The 19,020-nt window shown below is 40.4% G+C and overlaps 1 pseudogene; it reads left to right on the top strand.

The window, feature by feature from the left end:
- Window positions 1-8,062: 8,062 nt before the first annotated feature.
- On the top strand, window positions 8,063-8,924 carry LOC102126386 (protein L-Myc pseudogene; annotated as a pseudogene).
- The last annotated feature ends 10,096 nt before the right edge of the window (window positions 8,925-19,020 follow it).

The following is a 19,020-nucleotide window of genomic DNA, read 5'->3' as shown; positions in this document are numbered from 1 at the left end:
AAAAGGCAAATAAGGGCATTATATATATATATATATATATATATATATATATATATATCCGACACAGGTGTACCCAGATTCGTAAAACAAGCTCTTTGGGATCTATGAAGAGACTTAGATTCACACACAATACAATAATAATGGGAGACTTCAACACCCCACAGACAGTAATTGGCAGATCATTGAGACAGAAAATTAACGAAGAGATTCAGGACCTGAACTTAACACTTGACCAAATGGACCTGATAGACACATACAGAAATATCTTCAAAGACAACAGAATATACATTCTCTTCATGGCAACATGGTATATACTCTAAAATCCGCCATGCAATTGGACATAAGACAATTCTCAGCAAGCTAAAAAACAAACAATAAATCAAATCATACCAACCACACTGTCGGATCGCAGTGCAATGAAAATAAAAATCAAGGCCAAAAGTAAGATAAAAATCATACAATTACATGGAAATTAAGCAACCTGCTCCTGAACAACTCAGGTAAATAATGAAAGTAAGGTGGAAATCAAGATGTTCTTTGAAAGTAATGAGAACAAAGGCACAACAGACCAGAATCTCTGGGACACAGCTAAAGCAGTGTTAAGATGTAAATTTATAGCACTAAATGCCCACATCAAAAATTTAGAAAGATCTCAAATTCACAACTTAATATCACAGCTAGCAGAACTAGAGAACAAGAGCAAACCAACCCCAAAGTCAGCAAAAGACAAGAAATAACCAAAATCAGAGCTGAACTAAAGGAGACAGAGATATGAAAAACTATACAAAAGAGCAATGAATCCAACGGTTGGTGTTTTTGAAAAAAAATAATGAAATAAATGGCCACTAGCTGGCCTAATAAAGAAGAATAGAGAAGATTCAAATAAACACAATTAAAATTTACAAAGGCGACATTACCACTGACCCCACAGATGTACAGATAAACACCAGAGACTATAATAAACACCTCTATGCACACAAACTAGAAAATCTAGAAGAAATGTATACATTTCTGGACATATATATCCTCCCAATACTGAAACCAGGAAGAAACTGAATCCCTGAACAGACCAAGAATGACCTCTGACATTGATTCAGTAATAAATAGCCTATCAACCAAAAAAAAAAAAAAAAAAAAAAGCCCAGGACCAAATAGATACACAGCCAAATTCTACCACATGTACAAAGAAGAGCTCATAACATTCCTACTGAAGCTATTCAAAATAATTTTGAGGAGAAGGGACTCCTCCCCAACTCATTCTATGAGGCCAGCATCATCCTGATACCAAAACCAGGTAGAGACACAACAAAAAAGACAACTTGAGGCTGACAATCTTGATGAATATAGATGCAAAACTCTTCAACATAATGCTAGCAACTGAATCTAGCAGTGAATCAGAAAGCTAATCCACCATAATCAGGTAGTTTTCATCCCTGCGCATGCAAGATTGGTTCACCATATACACATCAATAAATGTGATTCATCACACAAACAGGACTAAAAACAAAGCCAGATGATTATCTCAATAGATTCAGAAAAGGCTTTTGATAAAAATTCAACATCCATTCATATTCAAAAGCCCTCAATAAACTAAGCATTGAAGGAGCATACTCTAAAATAATAAGAGCCATCTACAACAAACGCACAGCAAACATCATACCGAATGGGGAAAAGTTGGAAGTATTTTCCTTGAAAACTGGAACAAGACAAGGATGCCTACTCCCATCACTCCTATTCAACATCGTATTGGATTTCCTGGCTTGAGCAATTAGGCATGAGAGAGAAACAATAGGCATCCAAACAAGAAGAGAGAAGGTCAAACTATCCCTGTTTGCAGACAATGTGATTTTGTATCTAGAAAACTCCATAGCCTCTGCCCCGAAACTCCTTGAGTTGATAATCAACTTCAGCAAAGTTTCAGGATACAAGATAAATGTACAAAAATTAGTAGCATTTCTATACGCTAACAGTACCCAAGCCAAGAGGCAAATCAGGAACACAATCCCACTCACAATTGCCACAAAATAATAAAAGACTTAGGAATACAGCTAACTAGATAGGTGAAAGATCTCTACTATGAGAATTGAAAAACACTCCCCAAAGAAATCAGAGATGAGCCAAACAATTGGAAGAACATTCCATGCTCATGGAAGGGAAGAATCAATATTGTTCAATTGGCCATACATCTCAAAGCTATTTACAGATTCAATTTTATTCCTATCAAACTACCAGTGATATTTTTCACAGAAATGGAAAGAACTATTCAAAAATTCATATGGAGCTAATAAAAGAGCCTGAATACACAAGGCAATCCTTCCTAGGCAAAAAGAGCAAAGCTGAAGGAATCACACTGACCGACTTCAAATTGTACTACAAGGATACAGTAATCAAAACAGCATGGAACTGATACCAAAACAGACACATAGACCAATGGAACAGAATAGTGAGCCCAGAAATAAAGCCACACACCTACAACCATTGGATCTTTGACAAATCTGACAGAAAAAAGCAAGAGGGAAAAGACTCCCTATTAAATTAATGGTTCTGGGATAACTGGTTAGCCATATGAAGAAGACTGAAATTAGACTTATGCCATATATAAAATCTATATGCCAGGAAGCTGAGGCAGGAGAATCACTTGAACCTGGGAGGCGGGGTTTGCAGTGAGCCAAGATCGCACCACTGCACTCCAGCCTAGCAACAGAGTGAGACTCCGTCTCAAAAACAAACAAACAAACATATAAATATCAACTCAAGGTGGATTAAAGACCAAAATGTAAAACTCTAAAACTATAAAAATCCTGGAAGATACCCTAGGAAATATCTCATTTTGGACATAGGAACTGGCAAAGGTTTTTTTGAAAAAAACACTAAAAGCAAAAGTTGAAAAATAAGACCTAATTAAACCTAAGAACTTCTGCATAGCAAAAGAAACTATCAACAGAGTAAATAGGCAACCTGCAGAATGGAAGAAAATATTTACAAACTATATGTGTGACAATGGCCTAATATACAAAATCTACAAGGAACTTAAACAAACGTACAAGCAAAAATCAAACAACCAACCTCACTAAAAAGTGGGAAAAGGACATAAACAGACACATTTCGAAAGAAGACATACATACGGCCAACAAGCATATGAAAAAATGCTCATCATGACTAATCACTAGAGAAATGCATATCAAAGCAACAATGAGATACCATCTCACACTAGTCAGAATAGCTATTATTAAACAGTTAAAAAATAACAGATGCTGGTGAGGTTGTAGACAAAAGGGAACACTTATACACTGCTGGTGGGAGTATAAATTAGTTCAACCACTGTGAAAAGCAGTGTCGTGATTCCTCAAAGAATGAAAAACAGAACTACCATTTGACCCAGCAATCCCACTATTGGATATAAACCCAAATATATATAAATCTTTCTACCACGAAGACACATACAAGCATGTGTTCATTGTAGCACTATTCACAATAGGAAAGGCATGAAATCAGCCAAAATGCTCATCTACTGCAGACTGGATAAAGAAAATGTGGTACATACACATGATGGAAAACTAAACATTCATTTAAAAAAAGTGAAATCATGTCCTTTTCAGGAACATAAATGGAATCAGAGGCCATTATCCTTAACAAATTAACACAGGAACAGAAAACCAAACCTACGTTTTCACTTATAATTGGGAGCTAAATAATGATAACCCATGGGCAGAAAGAGGGGAACAACACACCCTGAGGCCTGCTTGAAGGAGGAGGGTGGGAGGAGAAAGAGGCCCAGAGAAAAAAATCTTTGGGTACTGTGCTTAGTACCCAGGCGACAAAATAATCTGTACACCAAAACTCCAAGTCACGAGTTTACCTGTATAAAAAACCTGAACCTAAAACAAAAATTAAAATATTCAAATATAAATAAGTAAATAAATAAAATGACAAACAAACAGCTAACATCATGTTGAATGAGGAAAAGTTGAATGCTTTTTTTCTAAAATCCAAGAGAAGGCAAAGATGTCCATTCTCGCCACTTCTACTCAACATGGTACTGGGAGCCATAGGTAGAACAATTACACAAGAGAAAGAAATAAAGGGCATTCAAATCGGACAGGAGGAAGTCTTTTTTTGCAATAACGTGATCTTATATGTATAAAATCCTATAGACTCCATGAAAGAAAAATAATTGGTAGTATTGATAAATTAATTCAGTAAAACCTCAAGTTACAAATTTAATGTACAATAATTAGTAGTGTTTCTATACAGCAACAGCAAACTATCTGAAAAAGAAATCTGTGCCTTTTACAATAGCTACAAAAATTTCAAAACATTTTCAAAAAATACCTAGAAATAAATTTAACCAAGGAGGTGAAAGATCTCTACAGTAAAAAATAATAAAACATGGATGAAAGAAATTGAAGAGGATACTAATAAATGTAAAGTTAACTCATGCTCATCGATTTGTAGAATTAATGTTGTTAAAATGTCCATACTACCAAAAGCGATGTACAGATGCAATGCAATCTCTATCAAAATACTAAGGACTTTCTTCACAGAAGTAAAACATATATATTTTTTATATAAATATATATATTATATGTATATTATGTATTATAAGTAATATATAATATATTATATATACCATATTATATATATATTTATATTTTGCATATATAGTATATATACAAATATATATCTATTTGTATATAATCTATATGCAAATATATAAATATATTTGTATAGTAAATAAATACATATTTATATATAATATATAATAATATAGTATATATAATATATTTATAAAATATATATATCCTAAATTTGTAAAGAACCACATGATTCCGAACAGCAAAAACACTCTCGAGCACAAAGAACAAAGCTAAATGCATTACACTACCTGGCTTTTAAATTTTCTACAAAGCAACAGTAAACAAAATAGCATAGTACTGACATGAAAACAGATCCATAGACTGATGGAGGATAATAGGGACCCCAAAAATGAATCCATACAATGATAGCCAACTAGTTTTTGACATATGTACCAAGAACACATATTGGGGAATGGAAAGTCTCTGCAATAAACGGTGCTGGAAAAACCGAATATCCACAAGCAGAAGAAAGAAACTAGGTGCCTATCTCTCCCAACATATAAAAATTAACTCAAAATGAATTAAAGACTTGAATATAAAGCAGGAAACTAAGAAGATACTAGAAGAAAACACAGGGGAAACAATTCATGATATTGGTTTGGGAAAGAATTTTTCAAATAAGACCTCAAAAGCACAAGCAACCAAAGCTAAAATAGTAGATGAATGGGATAACATCAAGCCAAAAAGCTTTTACATGTTAAAGGAAACAATCAGTAGAATGAAGAAATAACCTATAGAATGAAGAAATATTCACGAGCTATGCATCTGACAAGAGATTAATATGAACCTATGTAATCAATTCAAGCAACTCAATAGGAAGCACATCAATAATCAAGTAAAAACATGGGCAAAAGATTCGAAGAGACATTTCTTAAAAGGAGTCACACAAATGGGCAGTAAGTATATGAAAAAAGGCTCAACATCTCTAAGCACCAGGGAAATGCAAATCAACACCACAGTGAGCTATCCCCTCATCCCAGTTAGAACAGTTATTATTTAAAAAATAAAATTAAAAGACAAGAAATTGGCCTGTCATGGTGGCTCATGCCTGTAATCCCAGCATTTTGGGAGGCCAAGGAGGGCAGATCACTTAATGCCAGGAGTTCAAGAACAGCCTGGCCAACATGATGAAACCCCGTCTCTACTAACAATACAAAAAATTAGCTGGGCATGGTGGTGCATGCCTCTGGTCCCAGCTACTCAGGAGGCTGAGGCACAAGAATTGCTTGAACCGGGGAGGCAGATGTTGCAGTAAGCCGAGGTTGCACCACTGCACTCCAGCCTGGGTGCCAGAGCAAGGCTCTGCCAAAAAGAAAAGAAAAAAAAAAAGACAAGAAATAACATATGCTGGTGAGGATGTGGAGAAAAAGTGAACTGTTATACACTGCTATACACTTGGTGTGCTACTATATTATCCAACAATCCCACTGCTAGATCCCCCCCAAAAAAATGATCAACATATCAAAGAGTTCAGATCCCCATGTTTATTGCAACACTATTTGCAATAGCTGAAATATGGAATCAACTTAAGTGCTCATCAACAGATGAAACAGGAATGAAAACATGGTATATATACACAATGGAATGCTATTCAATCTTTAAAAAGAATGAAACCCTGTCATTTGCAACAATGTGGACAAACCTAGAGGATTTTATGTTAAGTGAAGTAATCCAAGCACAGAACGAGAACTACCACATGATCTCAGGCATATGCGGCATCTAAAAAAGTTGACCTCAGAGAGAGTTTAGTAGTGGCTATCAGAAACTGAGGAGACTAGTGGCAAGGGGGAGGGGAACAGGTTGCTCAACAGCTACAAAGTTACACTTATATAGGATAAATAATTTCTGATGATCTACTGCACAGTAAGTTGAGTATAGTCAACAATAATGTATCGTGTACTTTAAAAGAGCTAGAAGAGAGGATTTTGGATGTTCTCACCACCAAGAAATGAAACATGCTTCAGGTGATAGATATATGCTAATTATGCTGATTTGATCATTACATTACATATATGTATCAAAACATCACACTGTATCCCATTAATATGTGCAATTATACATCAATTTAAAACAAAATAAAATGTATTTTATCAAAATTTTAGAACTTCAACCAGCAAGTTTGAATCCCCTATTCCCACTTTTGGTCAGCTCTACAGTGTATACCGACCAGGCTGGCCTGGGGCTGCTGTTAGAGGAAAGAAAGAAACATCCGGACTTGGAATGAACAGATCTGGAAGGAATCCTAAATTTTCCAATAAAGTCTCTGTATTCCTTTCATCCTGGTCCCTACCAAGGAAGCAGTCTAGAGGAGATGATCCTTTTCTAAGAACAGCAACATTCAGTAAATAAACTGCCTTACTACTGTGTGTGGATCAAGAGATGGTGAGAGAAGTAGAGTCAGTAATATTTTTGAATCAATTATGAGAAGGCCACCATGCTATTGCTCAGTAATATTAGATGCCCATGGACAGTAAGACTCATCTTTATTATTAGGTCATTACTGAGTGGCTTTTGCAATAACATACACCATTGGCAGAATAAAAATATTCTCTAACGCAAAAACATAACATGGATTACTTTTAAGGGGCACAATAATGTGCTTGATCAGACTGGAATAGCAACATTGTAATCTGAAAAAAGCTCAACAGTGGTGAGGCATATTCAAAAGCCCCAAGAGGAGAGTCAACAGTCAGATCAATCAGAGTTGAGAGGTTGCCACAACTTATATAATGTCTCCACGCCATGAAACACGTGTGTCAGCTTTTGTCAGGAGTCACAGATCTGGCATGCAGCAGGAGATTCTGCATTGGATATATAAAGTCAGGCTCAATCTTCCCCTTGATTAGTCTCATCGGAGAATGAGCCCTTGCCATGGGTCTGTATATGAGGAATCCAGGCAGTTCAATAAGTAGTCAAGATTTGTTTCCACATGCCGTGGTCCCAAAAAAAGAGTCTTTAATCTGCCAGACTAGTTTTCCAAGTGACATACCAAAAGGCTGGACCTTTGGCAGTGTCCCAAGAATTGGGTTCTGACCATTGAGCAGAGAAACCAAGTCCTCTTTTTATTTCTGCATAGCTGGTTCAGAGGCTGAACAGACACAAGAGCAAGTGAACACCATCCGTTTTCAACTTAGCCAATCCTTCACTGAGGCAAGCCCAGATATTTAGGGAAACCTCGGTAAACAGGGTCCAATTGAACTAGTGGTGTTGTTTCAAGCAGGAGAGTAAAAGGTTAAGTTTCCCCCAGAGAGATAGTTGCCACTCTAACATATAAAGCAGAGATGCTGAAGAAATTCGAGTTGATGCCATCGCCCACCCACCAACCCACTCCCGCATTTCTGACCTGGGGCTAGGATCGCAGCGCCAGGGACCCAGACCCTGGGATTGATCGCACAGAGCCATGATCCGGAGAGTGCATTGGGGATGAGACGGAATCTCGGGGCCACTCGAGAGCTTGAACCATGCATCCACAGTCCATCGTGACTGCATGTGGAGCGGTTATTTGGCCTGGGAACAGCTGGAGAGAGCGGGGAGCGACTGGCTCTTCACTGGCGCGCCCTGGGGGAACCCGCCCAAGTTGCCCTCCTCCCCCAGACTACCCTCCCAGCCTCGAAGACGGCAACCCAGCGCCCGCTGCTCCCTGGACTCTGGGCAAAGCCAAGACTCAGGCCTGCTTCAGGTTTGAGAGCCCAAACGACTCAGAGGGTGAGGAAACTGACCTTGTGACAGTAGAGAAGAGGCAGAGTGGGTATACAGAAGTTGATCACCATCGTGGTTCGAGTCGACCATCTGAACCCCTGCATGAAACACTTCCACACCTCCATCTACCAGCAACAACACAACAGCGCTGCCCATGTTTCTCCAGAAAGCTGCTCCCAAGAAGAGGCTCCAGAGAGGGGTCTCCAAGAAGAGGCTCTGGAGGGAGATGCTCCAGGGAAAAGGGAAGACAAGGAGGATGAGGGGATTGTGAGCCCCTCGCCTATAGAAAGCAAGGCTGCCCAGTCCTGCCAGTTCTGACACTGAGGATGTGACCAAGAGGAAGGGCCACAACTTCCTGCAGCGCAAGAGGTGGAATGACCTGCGCATTCTCAGTTCTTGGCCCTGAGGGACCAGGTACCCACCTTGGCCAGCTGCTCTAAGGTCCCCACGGTAGTGATCCTAAGCAAGGCCTTGAGATACTTGCAAGACCTAGCATGAGCCGAGAAAAAGATGTCTATGGAGAAAACGCAGCTCCGACGCCAGCAACAGCAATTGCAGAAATGAATTGCATACCTCACTGGCTACTAACTGACCAAAAAGCCTGACTGTTCTATCTTACAAAGACACAAGTTTATTTTTTGACCTCCCTTTCCCCTTTAGTAATTTTCACATTTTTGTTATGACGGGACAGTCTGTGCAGTAGGTCCCAGAATGCATTGCAGCCGGTACACACACAATAAGGGCTTGCATTCTTGGAAACCTTGAAACGCAGCTCTTTCTCTCCCCTGACTCATGCTGTGTCTTCTCTGGCGCCTTTGGCTTCTCAGCAGGTAGCTTAATGAGGAGATGTGGGGTCTGTTTACCTCACCAGTTTCGAAGGAAAGGCTGACAGATATTATGCAACACGTGGTGTATGTTGTCGGGGGTTCCAGCCTGCATGAAATCTTACACTGGGCATGAGCCTTAGGCTAGGACAGAATGCTCCCTGGTATCTCTGGTGTGATGCAAGAATGCTCCCTGGTATCTCTGGGATGATGCAAGAATGCTCCCTGGTATCTCTGGGGTGATGCAAGGACAGCTGGGCCTGGACAGCGCTCTGCCTGTGACTTTTTTTTTCCAGGAGACACACAAGCTGTCTTGGGTGATGACAAGCTTGAAGATTTGATCAACATGACCATTGCTTCACTGTCAGACACTTTACAGTATCTGAGGAGTTGGAAACTTTTAACATATATATTGTGATATTAGCTGACACCTCTCCTTCCACTTTCAATGCTGAGACCCTGAGAACATTTAAAGAGCTGGCACTCCAAGTTCGTTGTCTCAGAGCTCTCTGGGCCTTCTCCTCTGATGAAGGGACCTTTCTATACTCATGAGAGACTTTTCTTTCATTTTGCCTTTGTTGTGCAATGGATTTTACAGCATCCTTTCCCACAGGTTGTTAGAAATATTTCCCAAAGTTACAGGGAAGTGGGGATCCTAGCCTGGGGCCTGGGGAAATCTTGGAGTCCTGGTTCCTGAACTTGTTCCCTGTCCAAGTGTTTTCTGAGGGGCACTTGAGGCCACCCATCTTATAATCTCTTCTCAAGGCAGATGTAAAGGTACCTCAGAAGGGAGTACTGTACTGCTTCCTCTTTCCCATGAAGCTCTCATCTCAATCTTTGACTGATGAGTGTGAAATTCTACCGGAACCATGCAAACACGTCCACCTTGTGCATCCCCAAGGAACTTGTGGGGTCTGCAGCCATACTTGGGCCCCCACCAGCCTGCCATGAGTCATATTTCTTTTCTAGAAGGTGGACTTGCTTCCTGGTAGGTTTTAAAGGAGCCTCCAGGAGCTCTGCTTAGCCAACCATGATGGATTTTTGATCCAGCTGGATTCTGCATGTCCAAGGAGAATCCAGGTGCAGCCTCCAATCTGGGAAAGACATCCAGCACAGCAGTTGTCACGTGAGTAACCTCAGGAACCCCTAACCCTATCCTGGAAAAAGGACAAGCCCCTCCAGAACTCTGTCCAAAATAGCAGATGCTTGATGGTTCTGAATTTGGAAAGAATGGGGGGTGATAAGTACTATCTGTGGCTCTGGAAAACCAGCTGCTACATTCAAATCTGTTTTCCATAATGGTTTCTTTCTGAGGTTGCTTCGTGGCCTCAGAGAATCCCGGAGTATGTTTTGAAATAGCCTCTCTACCCTTCAGGATCATGGTGGTTTACAGGAACCAACTGACTTCTGGAACTGTCTATGGAGTGAGATCAGGCCAGGTGTAGGTTACTAATGTCTCACATGAATAGCTTGGATTTTTTTTTTTCAGCTTTTAAACAACTAAGTTAATTTATGCAAAAATATAAGCCAATTGGCATACACATATTAGGTAAATTACAGTAGAGGTGGTACATAGATATGACAAGAATCAAGATGATATGCATGACTTTAGGCTGGTAAACACTGGCAGAAGTTGCTTTATCAAATATTTCTGAAAGAGGTGAAGTTTGAACTGCAATTCAGAGCAGTGCTTTCAAACGCTGGACTGAAAAACATGTGGGGCTTGCTGAGAGCTTGTGGAAAATAGAGATTCTAGGTCCCTGCCTAGAGACTTTATCTCAGGAGATCTATGAGAGATATCTGGTCACTCTGTTATAGCCACTTGTGGGAACCTTGCAGATGGGAGTCATACTTCCTTGGGCTTGAAGATCAGTAGTTCTTGGTAATTAAACTTATGTTAAATATTTGCTGTCTGCGAAGTCTTTTAACTGTTCTTGATTGTCACAGCATGGCTTTGAAAACTACTAATTTTTAAACTGGGCTGCTGGGTGTCAACACTGGGTTCAAGTGTGTAAATTAAAATATACACAAGTGAGGACACTATATCCTGGTCAAAAACACTTTTTTTTTTATTATACTTTAAGTTCTCGGGTACATGTGCACAACGTGCAGGTTTGTTACATATGTATACATGTGCCATGTTGGTGTGCTGCACCCATTAACTCATCATTTACATTAGGCATATTTCCTAATGCTATCCCTCCCCTCTCCTCCCACTCCACAACAGGCCCTGGTGTGTGATGTTCCCCTTCCTGTGTCCAAGTGTTCTCATTGTTCAATTCCCACCTATGAGTGAGAACATGTGGTGTTTGGATTTTTCTCCTTGCGATACCTTGCTGAGAATGATGGTTTCCAGCTTCATCCATGTCCCTACAAAGGACATGAACTCACCCTTTTTTATGGCTGCATAGTATTCCATGGTGTATATGTGCCACATTTTCTTAATCCAGTCTATCATTGATGGATGTTTGTGTTAGTTCCAAGACTCTGCTATTGTGAATAGTGCCGCAATAAACATACGTGTGCATGTGTCTTTGTAGCAGCATGATTTATCATCCTTTGGGTATATACCCAGTAATGGGATGGCTTGGTTAAATGGTATTTCTAGTTCTAGATCCTTGAGGAATCGCCACACTGTCTTCCACAATGGTTGAACTAGTTTACAGTCCCACCAACAGTGTAAAAGTGTTCCTATTTCTCCACATCCTCTCCAGCACCTGTTGTTTCCTGACTTTTTAATGATCACCATTCTACCTGGTCTAAGATGGTATCCCATTGGGGTGTTGATTTGCATTTCTCTGATGGCCAGTGATGATGAGCATTTTTTCATGTGTTTGTTGGCTGCATAAATGTCTTCTTTTGAGAAGTGTCTGCTCATTTCCTTTGACCACTTTTTGATGGGGTTGTTTGCTTTTGTCTTGTAAATTTGTTTGAGTTCTTTGTAGATTCTGGATATTAGCCCTTTGTCAGATGAATAGGTTCCAAAAATTTTCTCCCATCCTGTTCACTGTGATGGTAGTTTCTTTTGCTTTGCAGAAACCAGTTTAATTAGATCCCATTTGCCAATTTTGGCTTTTGTTGCCATTGCTTTTGGTGTTTTAGACATGATGTCCTTGCCCATGCCTATGTCCTGAATGATATTACCTAGGTTTTCTTCTAGGGTTTTTATGGGTTTAGGTCTAACATTTAAGTCTCTAATCCATCTTGAATTAATTTTTGTATAAGGTGTAAGGAAGGGATCCAGTTTCAGCTTTCTACTTATGGATAGTCAGTTTTCCCAGCACCATTTATTAAATAGGGAATCCTTTCCCCATTTCTTGTTTTTGTCAGGTTTGTCAAAGATCAGATGGTTGTAGATGTGTGGTATTATTTCTGAGGGCTCTGTTCTGTTCCATTGGTCTGTATCTCTGTTTTCGTACCAGTACCATGCTGTTTTGGTTACTGTAGCCTTGTAGTATAGTTTGAAGTCAGGTAGCGTGATGCCTCCAGCTTTGTTCTTTTGGCTTAGGATTGACTTGGCAATGCGAGCTCTCTTTTGGTTCCATATGAACTTTAAAGTACTTTTTCCAGTTCTGTGAAGAATGTTATTGGTAGCTTGATGGGGATGGCATTGAATCTATAAATTACCTTGGGCAGTATGGCCATTTTCATGATACTGATTCTTCCTATCCATGAGCATGGAATATTCTTCCATTTGTTTGTGTCCTCTTTTATTTCGTTGAGCAGTGGTTTGTAGCTCTCCTTGAAGAGGTCCTTCACATCCCTTGTAAGTTGGATTCCTAGGTATTTTAGTCTCTTTGAAGCAATTGTGAATGGAAGTTCACTCATGATTTGGCTTCCTGTTTATCTGTTAATGATGTAGAGGAATGCTTGTGTTTTTTGCACATTGATTCTGTATCCTGAGACTTTGCTGAAGTTGCTTATCAGCTTAAAGAGATTTTGAGCTGAGACTATGTGGTTTTCTAAATATACAATCATGTCATCTGCAAACAGAGACAATTTGACTTCCTCTTTTCCTAATTGAATACCCTTTATTTCTTTCTCCTTCCTGATTGCCCTGGCCAGAACTTCCAACACTATGTTGACTTGGAGTGGTGAGAGAGGGCATCCCTGTCTTGTGCCAGTTGTTAAGGGAAATGCTTCCAGTTTTTGCTTATTCAGTATGAATTGGCTATGGGTTTGTCATAAATAGCTCTTATTATTTTGAGATACATTCCCTCAATACCTAATTTATTGAGAGTTCTTAGCATGAAGGGCTGTTGAATTTTGTCAAAAGCCTTTTCTGCTTCTATTGAGATAATCACGTGGTTTTTGTCTTTGGTTCTGTTTATATGCCGGATCACGTCTTTGATTTGCATATGTTGAACCAGCCTTGCATCCCAGGGATGAAGCCCACTTGATCGTGGTGGATAAACTTTTTGATGTGCTGCTGAATCCGGTTTGCTAGTATTTTATTGAGGATTTTTGCATCGATGTTCATCAGGGATGTTGGTCTAAAATTCTCTTTTTTTGCTGTGTCTCTGCCAGGCTTTGGTATCAGGATGATGTTGGCCTCATAAAATGAGTTAGGGAGGATTCCCTCTTTTTCTATCGATTGGAATAGTTTCAGAAGGAATGGTACCAGCTCCTCCTTGTACCTCTGGTAGAATTCGGCTGTGAATCCGTCTGGTCCTGGACTTTTTTTGGTTAGTAGGCTATTAACTATGGCCTCAATTTCAGAGCCTGTTATTGGTCTGTTCAGGGATTCAACTTCTTCCTGGTTTAGTTGATTTTTTTTTTTTTTTTTTTTTTTTTTGAGATGGAGTCTCACTCTGTGCCCCAGGCTGGAGTGCAGTGGCACGATCTTGGCTCACTGTAAGCTCCACCTTCCAGGTTCACGCCATTCTCCTGCCTCAGCCTCCTGAGTAGCTGGGACTACAGGCACCCGCCACCGCGCCTGGCTAATTTTTTGTATTTTTAGTAGAGATGGAGTTTCACCGTGGTCTCGATCTCCTGACCTTGTGATCCACCCGCCTCGGCCTCCCAAAGTGCTGGGATTATAGGAGTAAGCCACCACGCCGGCCCTGGTTTAGGCTTTGGAGAGTGTCTGTTTCTAGGAATTTGTCCATTTCTCTAGATTTTCTAGTTTATTTGTGTAGAGGTGTTTATAGTATTCTCTGATGGTAGTTTGTATTTCTGTAGGATAGGTGGTGATATCCCCTTTATCATTTTTTATTACATCTATTTGATTCTTCTCTCTTTTCTCTTTTATTAGTCTTGCAGTCTATCAATTTTGCTGATCTTCTCAAAAAAACCAGCTCCTGGATTCACTGATTTTTTGGAGGGTTTTTGTGTCTTTATCTCCTTCAGTTCTGCTCTGATCTCAGTTATTTCTTGCCTTCTGCCAACTTTTGAATGTGTTTGCTCTTGCTTCTCTAGTTCTTTTAATTGTGATGTTAAGGTGTCAATTTTAGATCTTTCCTGCTTTCTCTTGTGGGCATTTAGTGCTATAAATTTCCCTCTACACACTGCCTTGAATGTGTCCCAGAGATTCTGGTATGTTGTATCTTGGTTCTCATTGGTTTCAAAGAACATCTTTATTTCTGCCTTCATTTCATTATGTATGCAGTAACCATTCATGAGCAGGTTGTTCCATTTCCACATATTTGAGTGGTTTTGAGTGAGTTGCTTAATCCTGAATTCTAATTTTGATTGCATTGTGGTCTGAGAGACAGTTTCTTATAATTTCTGTTCTTTTACGTTTGCTGAGGAGTGCTTTACTTTCAACTATGTGGTCAGTTTTGGAATACATGTGATGTGGTGCTGAGAAGAATGTATATTCTGTTGATTTGGGTGGAGAGTTCTGTAGATGTCTATTAGGTTCACTTGGTGCAGACCTGAGTTCAATTCCTGGATATCCTTGTTAATTTTCTGTCTCGTTGATCTGTCTAATGTTGACAGTGGGGTTTTAAAGTCTCCCATTATTATTGTGTGAGAATCTGAGTCTCTTTGTAAGTCCCTAAGGACTTTCTTTATGAATCTAGGTGCTCCTGTATTGGGTGCATATATATTTAGGATAGTTAGCTCTTCTTGTTTAATTGATCCCTTTACCATTATGTAATGGTCTTCTTTGTCTCTTTTGATATTTGTTGGTTTAAAGTCTGTTTTATCAGAGACTAGGATTGTAATTGTTGCCTTTTTTTGTTTTTGTTTTCCGTTTGCTTGGTAGATCTTCCTCCATCCCTTTATTTTGAGCCTGTGTTTGTCTCTGCATGTAAGATGGGTCTCCTGAATACAGCAAATTGATGGGTCTTGACTCTTTATCCAATTTCCAAGTCTGTGTCTTTTAATTGGACCATTTAGTCCATTTACATTTAAGTTTAATATTGTTATGTTTGAAGTTGCTCCTGTCATTTCGATATTAGCTGGTTATTTTGCTCGTTAGTTGATGCAGTTTCTTCCTAGTATCGATGGTCTTTGCATTTTGGCATGTTTTTGCAATGGTTGGTACCGGTTGTTCCTTTCCATGTTTAGTGCTTCCTTCAGGATCTCTTGTAGGGCAGGCCTGGTGGTGACAAAATCTCTAAGCATTTGCTTGTCTGTAAAGGATTTTACTTCTCTTTCACTTATGAAACATAGCTTGGCTGGATATGAAATTCTGGGTTGAAAATTCTTTTCTTTAAGAATGTTGAATATTGGCCCCCACTCTCTTCTGGCTTGGAGAGTTTCTGCAGAGAGATCCACTGTTAGCCTGATGGGCTTCCCTTTGTGGGTAACCCGACCTTTCTCTCTGGCTTCCCTTAACTTAATCTTTTCCTTCATTTCAACTTTGGTGAATCTGACAATTATGTGTCTTGGATTTGCTCTTCTCGAGGCTTATCTTCGTGACCTTCTCTGTATTTCCTGAAATTGTATGTTGGCATGCCTTGCTAGGTTGGGGAAGTTCTCCTGGATAATATCCGCAGAGTGTTTTCCAACTTGGTTCTATTCTTCCCTTCACTTTCAGGTACACCAATCAGATGTAGATTTGGTCTTTTCACATAGTCCCATATTTCTTGGAGGATTTGTTCATTTCTTTTTACTCTTTTTTCCTCTAAGCATCTCTTCTCAGCCAGGCGTGGTGGCTCTAGCCTGTAATCCCTGCATTTTGGGAGGCCAAGACGGGCAAATCACGAGGTCAGGAGATCGAGACCATCCTGGCTAACATGGTGAAACCCCATCTCTACTAAAAAAAATACAAAAAACTAGCCGGGCGCAGTGGCGGGCACCTGTAGTCCCGGCTACTCGGGAGGCTGAGGCAGGAGAATGGTGTAAACCCGGGAGGCAGAGCTTGCAGTGAGCTACGATCTGGCCACTGCTCTCCAGCCTGGGCGACAGAGCGAGACTCCGTCTCAAAAAAAAAAAAAATAAAAATAAAAAAAAAAAAAAAAAAAAAAAAAAAAAAAACCTTCTCTTCTCACTTCATTTCATTCATTTGATCTTCAGTCATTGATACCCTTTCTTCCACTTGATCGAATTGGCTACTTAAGCTTGTGCATTTGTCACATAGTTCTCATGCCATGGATTTCAGCTCCATCACGTCATTTAAGGACTTCTCTACACTGGTTTTTCTAGTTAGCCATTTGTCTAATCTTTTTTCAAGATTTTTAGCTTCTTTCGATGGGTTCGAACTTCCTCCTTTAGCTTGGAGAAGTTTGATCATCTGAAGCCTTCTCTGAACTCGCCAAAGTCATTTTCCGTCCAGCTTTGTTCCATTGCTGGCAAGGAGCTGTGTTCCTTTGGAGGGGGAGAGGCACTCTGATTTTTAGAATTTTCAGCTTTTCTGCTCTGTTTTTTCCCCATCTTTGTGGTTTTATCTACCTTTGGTTTTTGATGATGGTGACGTACACATGGGGTTTTGGTATGGATATCCTTTCTATTTGTTAGTTTTCCTTGTAACAGTCAGGACCCTCAGCTGCAGGTCTGTTGGAGTTTGCTGGAGATTCACTCCAGATCCTGTTTGCCTGGGTATCGGCAGCGGAGGCTGCAGAACAGCTAATATTGTTTAACAGCAAATGTTGCTGCCTGATCATTCCTCTGGAAGCTTCATCTCAGAGGGGTACCCGGCCGTGTGAGGTGTCATCTGCCCCTACTGGGGAGTGCCTCCCAGTTAGGCTACTCAGGCGTCAGGGACCCACTTGAGGAGGCAGTCTCTCCATTCTCATATCTCAAACTCCATCCTGGGAGAACCACTACTCTCTTTAAAGCTGTCAGACAGGGACATTTAAGTCTGCAGAGGTTTCTGCTGCCTTTTTTCTGCTGTGCCCTGCCTCCCAAGGTGGGGTCTACAGAGGCAGGCTCGCCTCCTTGAGCTGCAGTGGGCTCCACCCAGTTCAAGCTTCTTGGCCTGTTTGTTTACCTACTCAAGCCTCAGCAATGGCAGGCACCCCTCCCCCAGTCTTGGTGTCACCTTTGCAGTTCGATCTCAGATTGCTGTGTTAGCAATGAGTGAGACTTGGTGGGCGTGGGACCCTCCCAGCCAGGCACAGGATATAACCTCCTGGTGTGCCATTTGCTAAGACCAGTGGAGAAGCACAGTATTAGGGTGGGAGTGACCCGATTTTGCAGGTGCCATCTGTCACAGCTTCCCTTGGCTAGGAAAGGGAATTCTCTGACCCCTTGTGCTTCCCAGGTGAGGTGATGCCTCGCCCTGCTTCAGCTCATGCTCACTAAGCTGCACCCGCTGTCCTGTACCCTCTGTTCGACAAGCCCCAGTGAGATGAACCCAGTACCTCATTTGGAAATGCAGAAATCACCCATCTTCTGTGTCGCTCATGCCAGGAGCTGTAGACTAGAGCTGTTCCTATTTGGCCGTCTTGGAACCACTCCATAGTTTGAATTTGTAAGCTGCTGATGGGTATTATGTTGGGGCAGTCTTTTTAATATATTGTAATTTTGTACGCATTTTGCAAAGTGGAGGTAACTGTATTGTAAAAGGAAAAAAAACCCCTTGGGTGCTTCTTCTGTTTCAAGGGTCTGATTTACTTTGAAAGGCAAGTTTATCTGAAATTTTGTATTATTGATTGTCCAATTTTAAAATGTTGCCTTCTGGGACATCCTGACATAAAATATTACTCAAACATGAATAAAATAAATATAATAAAATAAAAAAGCAATGTCTGTGGGATCAGATGACTGTTCTTGATTTTACCGTTTCCATTTGATAAGCCAAGCTTATTGACCCCTTCCTACCTCCTAGTCATTGAGTCTGAGTTGACCAACTCAAAGATGGAAATATCGAGCCAGATGGTCACAAATCCTCCATGAATTAATTGTTCAGTTTTGACAGAATCCCAATTGCAAGCCATTAGCTGCTTTTCAAAAGAGATGTACCCTGTAGCCATATAAGGGAGGCAACAAGTCCAGTTCCCCAAGGGATCTTTCTGGGTGTTGACTGCTTCCCTTTGCCAGCTGCCCCCATCAGCAAAATCATCAGTCACACAGATTTGTCCTGTATGTAATATCCAAGGAGTTGATTGAGGTTCTGAGCCTCTTTTTTGGTGGCAGGTTGTATGAAGAGACGTCAATTATTTCCTGTCAGAATGATCAAATGTTGTGAATGTGCCCACTTTGTCCCAAGAGATTACTTGGCAAGCAGGCCCCTGTATTTGGGAGCATAAATCAGCCACCCTTGCTGACAGATATGTAATAACACTGCATTGAGGAACCTTGAGATGAGACTTCTAGCCGGCCCATTATTTATATAGTGAAAATGTTGAATATTAGAAGGTAGAGACAGTAATGCTAAATCCTGAGCCAACCACTGGTGACAAATCTCATTGGAGTTTGTTCCACTAACACTTCCTTCTACCTCTGTCTCTCTGTGATGGGGAGGACTTTAT

Source organism: Macaca fascicularis, chromosome X, assembly GCF_037993035.2.
Source record: "Macaca fascicularis isolate 582-1 chromosome X, T2T-MFA8v1.1".
NCBI lineage: Eukaryota > Metazoa > Chordata > Mammalia > Primates > Cercopithecidae > Macaca > Macaca fascicularis.
Note: the sequence above shows the minus strand (reverse complement) of the source record. Positions and strands in the feature narration are given on the sequence as shown.